A 6,000-nucleotide genomic window follows, 5' to 3' on the forward strand; every position below is an offset into this window, starting at 1 on the left:
TTACGTTATTTAATACATTCTACAGGGCACCATCATTTTCAAGCAGTAGTGCTGCAGGTGTCAATTAGTAGCAGGTTATTTTTTGTACCAGTTCCTTCCTGTAAGAAAGAACCACAAACGTGAACTGCCTTTCCATAAACTTATACTATCTTCTAAACTTCACCTGCTAAACCATCAATACAAGAACCTCCATCTCCCAGCCCTGTATGACTGTCTAAGGTACACTGGGTCATCCCAAACTACAGTTGATAACCTAGGTCTGGGCTGCCCAGTGAACCCCATTCTCAAGGTTTGCTGGCCAGTAGGTAGATCGAAGTTTCTCTAGAGCCAGTGAAGCAGCAGACTGCAAATATCTTTGAATGAGAAGGTCAGACAGGGATTGTTTGTACAATAAAATTCCTGATTTGAGAGAAAGATGAGGATTCAGCCTCTAGTTTTCTTCTGCTGCATCCAGAAATCCAGATCTTTACTGTGTGTTGAAACAGAAAGAAAGAGAAAGAGAAAGAGAAAGAGAAAGAGAAAGAGAAAGAGAAAGAGAAAGAGAAAGAGAAAGAGAAAGAGAAAGAGAAAGAGAAAGAGAAAGAGAAAGAGAAAGAGAAAGAGAGAGAAAGAGAAAGAGAAAGAGAGAAAGAGAGAGAGAAAGAGAGAGAGGAAGAGAGAGAGGAAGTGAAAGAGAGAGAAAGAGAAAGAGAAAGAAAGAGAAAGAAAGAGAAAGAGAAAGAGAAAGAGAAAGAGAAAGAGAAAGAGGGAAAGAGGGAGCAGGCTTTTAATTAAATTTGCAAGTCCTGGGTGGAAATATATACAAGTTAATAAGTCCACAGTATCTTCACAGACTCACAGCATCACTGAGGTTGGAACGTACCTCTGAAGATTGCAGAGTCCAACCTCTCCTGGTCAAGCACGGTCAACTAGAGCAGGTTGCTCAGGTCCATGTCCAGTCAGTTTTTGAACATCTCCAAGGGCAGAAACTCCAGAATATCTCTGGGCAAACTGTTCCAGTGTTTGATCAATTAAAAAAAACAATAAAAAATCTTATATTCAAGTGGATTTTTGTGTATTCCAGTTTCTGCCCGTGACCTCGCAGTCTGTCTCTGGGCACCACCTGGAAGAGTCTGGCTCTACCTTCTTTACTCCCCTTGCCCCCGACCCCTATTAGGCATTTCCACACAATATTTAGAGTTTCCAACATATACTGGTGCATGGGATTGTTCTTCCCTATGTGCTGGATTTTGCATTTCCCTTTGCTGAACTTCATGAATATTGTGTTGGCCCATTTTTACAGTCTATTGAGGTCCCTTTAATAGGGAATATAATTGTCTGCTCTGTCAACCTCTCCTCCCAGTTATATTTTTATCATCTACAAGCTGGCTGAGGATGTACTCTTCCCCATCATCCAGGTCATAAATGAAGATGTTAAATAATACTGGACCCAACATTGACCTTAGGATCACATCACTAGTGACTGGCACCCATTTAATTTCATTTTTCATATTCTTTTTTTAAGTCTAACTGTCTAAAATCCAGCTGTTTTATCAAGCAAGCAGTCCAAATTTCCTCTAAGGCTGTAGGAAAGGCAGTGTCAGAGCAAGATTTATGTCATCCTCAAAGACAGGTACCTGCCCCATCCAGCTATTTCTTTCCATTGACTGTAGCTGAAGCCTTGATTACCATGGTTAAAGAGCTGGTTTTTAGAAAGTATAGGTATGTTAGATTAATTTCACACTTCCTCAAAGAATTAGATTGAGCTGTCACTAAAAGAATAGATTGAGAAAGGGTCCACATTAAAATACCTTAGGGACATAAGCACTCATCAACATTTTACTCTGATTTGAAGTGTGCTGTAATCAGAGTCCACCCTGTCTGTTTTTCCACATGGAGCTTGAATAGGCTTCCTAACAAGGCTTCTTTTGAAATGAACACATTTCTCTGAAAATTTGCAAAAAAACCCCAAAACCAACCTGTTGTCAAAAAGTCACCATCTCCTAAGAAAATGCATCCCGATGTATTCTGATAGTCAGGACAGTGTTTACTGCAGAAAGTATGTTATAACGGCTCTGGGTAACTTGATACTTGGTTGTTCACCGGCTGCATCGTAAGTCAAGAATAAGCATTTCAAGTGTGACTCAATCCCTATGAGCTATCACTTGATGGGTGCTAATAAGAATTGTGCCCAGCAGCTTAAGCAAAGAACTGTTCTTTTTGTTCTAAAACATGCTGCTTGACAGATTACGACAGAAGGGAAAAGTACAGCAAAACCCATGTGTGTCTTGTGCTATGCACAGTTTCATCGCTAAATAAATAAGCCAAAAATAAAACAACATTAAAACCGAAGTCCAGCTAAAATGGAATTTGAGAACATCCCAAAGAAATACACTATGAAAAGCTGGATATATTTGAGATAAACAGCAGATGGCATTCTCAGGTGGTGGGAAAGATAAAAATACAAATTTAGAAATGTTAGGAGTTTTGTAACTCCAGAAAAAGTGTAACTGATGAAATTCAGCCTGTTTGCAGCTTTGGGGAGCACAGCTGCTTTACATCTCCTCATACTGTCTCAGTGGAAATCTGAAAGTATCTCTGCATCTTCAAACTAAGTGCAAGACTCTGCTTGTCAGAATATCAGCAAATTTCCCCAGCCACACACAGTTAAATAACTGGTAAAGGCGATGTTGTTTCCATGCAAAAAGTAGAATTGCACTGGGTTGCCCTCACTTGGGATTAGTTTAGTATAAAACAAGAGAAGAGCAAAGTTAAAGTGTCCTTTAAAAGACCTACATTGTGCCTGTCTCTATGAGTGCTTATTTTTCTCGACAGGAAGGTCTTTGAGGTTTAAAGGTGTGGCTTAAAGAAAACAAAGCCATATGAGTTTCACAGCTGGAACTCAGTTTTGTTTCTAGCTTTAAGTCTCTTGTGCTACTGAACTGCATTCGGTAAGTCTATGATAACCTTATACAGGGTTTAGGAATTTCAGTTTCATTTTTGGAATGGTATGTATTCTGATGCTTTCTGGTTCTATTCTGCTACATATTACTTCATCATGGTCAGATGGAGGAGAAAAAAAAAAAAAGAATCTGTGAATGTTATCTATGAGTGGGATTACACTGAGAATCAAATCCAGCTGAATGTCTCTTTCTTGGGAAAATAAAAAGTCTGAAGATATATCTAATTTTTAATGCACAGGTGAATCTGTTTTCTACTATCTCTTTGCTTTGAAATATGTCATAACAAATAATAAGGTAATTGATGCTTATGATTAGTCAAGAGGAGCTGAGCATGATGCTCAGAGATAAAGAAAGGAGAAAAGAAGAACAGAATGACAAAATCTTGTCTACTAATTTCTTGACCAGCTCAGGAAGAAAGAAAATGTCTCAGGAGGGGAAAATATGACTTTGGCTCATCTTCATAATGAGAAAAGAAAAACATTTGCAGAAGAATACAATGATTCTTGATGGCTGTTCAAGGCATGATCTAAAAGAAAATGAGACGGGAAGAAAAGCTTTAAGTTGTGTTTTGGCTCATCAAATTTTGCATAGGTCTATAGATTAATAAAGTAACCAGGAGGTTTTTGGAGCCCTTTGTGAAGACTAAGTGGTGTGCTTGACTTTCCCATCTCAGCTGCTGAGATAGAATTACTACAGAATCAAAGGAGAGAAAGGGACATTTTTTAACTCATATAAGGGGACAGAATTTCATGTCTAGGCAGAAACATTTCAAAGAAGTTTATGTGGTTGGGATGCTTAGGCGGTGGTGTCCTAAGTGAGGTCTATGAAGTCTGTTTCTGTGGAAGATGAGAAGCAGAAGGTCTGTGGCTGTGGAAGAAAAAGGCTAGTAATTAAAAAAAATCTAGGCCTGAAGCCTTCTTTAAGCGAGGAAACTGAAGATAAACCACCATATGCCAAACAACAAAAGAAAAAATACACTTTCTCAGAGTGCCAGCATTAAGTAAGGCAAAAATCTGGACAGTAGCTTCAGTGTCCAAGTATTTCAGAATTTTGATAACTCTCAAGTGTCTTTGAGGTAAAACAAATATGCAAAAGAAAGTCACAAAGGATTCATATGTCTATGTGAGCTAATGTTTAACAGATGCTAATACTTACAGAAATGTTATGAGAATTAATTAATGAGTGCCGGTAAAAGTAATCCAAGGAAGCAGTTTTCCCATGCAATGATCATATTAAGAAAGCTGCACTTTCGCCTTTGTTAACTTTATAGTAGGTGAATGAAATATTTTCTTCTGCACGAAAACAAACAAAAGTCTTTCAAATACATTTACAATAAAACTTGAATATTATTTAGTCATAACTGTAGATTTCAGTGTGTATGCTATACATAAAAGATAAAATAGCTGCTGTTTTTTCTTTTTATTTTTCTCATTTCCAGATAACAAAATAAAGGGATTGTCTGCCACTTACTGCAAATAGCAAAATAAAAGCATCTGCTTCACAATACCAGCATTGCTTCATGTTTGATGGCAGCAGGAATCTTTCGTACTGTGCCTGGAAAACCCCTGTCTCATTGGAGTCTCCTGCTTGATGTTGGTCACTTCCTTCTACCACAATATGAGGAGTAATTGGTTAGGAGTCTGATTTCACTGCTTCAGCTCTACTTAGCAAATTTTGAAAGAGAAGGCTCCCTTGAACAGAAAAAAATTAACTATGGACATGCAATGGTAGTTTAAGCTCTATGTGCACATCCTAATCCGTGTTTCCTTTGCATATGCTCGTCCCTATTTTGTCCATCCTTGAGCTCTATCCCACTGCTGGTAACAGGAATAATATTGCCATTTTTACAACTCTCCTTGTCACTTCCTGTCCACTCTAAAGAAAGCATGACACAATATTAAGAGGTAACGTTCTGCATTCAGCAAAAACCTGTTTTCCAATCTTCTTCTGAAGTACCAGATCCCAGTGGAAACCAAGTGAACAAGAGGAAGATGAAGCATCCGTACTGATGTGTGAAGTTTTGTCCATGCAGATGACTGGACCACTTTGCAGAACAAACTGAGGCAGACATCCATGCTTTGGATATAGTCCAAATTTGGAATGTCTGTTTTGTGGAGCAATTAATACTAACTTTATTTGTTGCATAAACGAATGCTTGTGCTCCAGAGAACAATTGATATAATTGCTTCTGAATATTCTCAGCTTCCCCTTTTTATTCCCTTGCCAATTCTTTGTGAAGTCCCAGGGCTGATATACTGATCTAAGGGACTGGAATTCAGTCAAAGCATTTGTTAATTTTTACCATTGCAGAGAGATTTCTTTTGAGATGGAATGTGATAAATTTATAAATACAGAAAATTATTTTCCCCAGTTGTGTTACTGTATGACCTTTTAACTGTCTTTGTGCAGGATAAATATTCTCATTAATATTAATGAATAACAAGAGTTGCTAAAAACTTCCATGCAGTTACTTTCAATTCTCTTGATGACAAGAAAGACTTCTTGGGAAGTCCTGATTTATTTAACTGCAGATAAGCCTTTGACCCTTCTTTCTATGTTTAGATTCCTAACAGTACCATTGCAAGTGGTTCAGAATTGAACTGCCTCTTACAGAGGAAATTCTGATATTTTAAATGGAATCAGAACTGCAAAGACTTGTGAGGAACAGTCGCTCTCATATATGCATTGCAGTAAGAAACAAAACCACAAAAAATCATTAAAAAATGAGGAAAAAAAGGTCTAGGATAAGTCTTGTTCATTCCTTAGCTCTAATGCAAGTTTTGTAAAATCTGTCATTTCTCACTTGTTTTCCTGACCAAATTTTTAAAGCAACCTGAAACTGAGATTCCATGCCTTTTCAAGTAATATATTCCAATGTTTTGTTAGCCTTTCTGCTTTTTGTGTTTTGTTTTTTGTTTTTTTTTTTTTTTAAGTCATATTTACCCTGAAACTCTTTTCCTTTACTGTGAACTTTGTACTTTTTTGATGTCTATAATGCAATGCCCATTAAAAAACAAAACAGAAAACATTGTGTCTCTTTGCCTTTTTCACAGAATCA

At 37.4% G+C, this 6,000-nt stretch overlaps 1 long non-coding RNA gene across 1 annotated transcript in view; it reads left to right on the top strand.

The window, feature by feature from the left end:
* LOC139827111 (uncharacterized) overlaps nucleotides 1–4,487 on the top strand; it is a 49,853-nt gene extending 45,366 nt beyond the window's left edge. The window contains exon 3 of the long non-coding RNA XR_011737307.1: nucleotides 4,381–4,487. This is a non-coding gene — a long non-coding RNA (uncharacterized lncRNA). The remainder of the gene's footprint in view (nucleotides 1–4,380) is intronic.
* Nucleotides 4,488–6,000: the final 1,513 nt, after the last annotated feature.

Source organism: Patagioenas fasciata, chromosome 1, assembly GCF_037038585.1.
Source record: "Patagioenas fasciata isolate bPatFas1 chromosome 1, bPatFas1.hap1, whole genome shotgun sequence".
Taxonomy (NCBI): Eukaryota; Metazoa; Chordata; class Aves; order Columbiformes; family Columbidae; genus Patagioenas; species Patagioenas fasciata.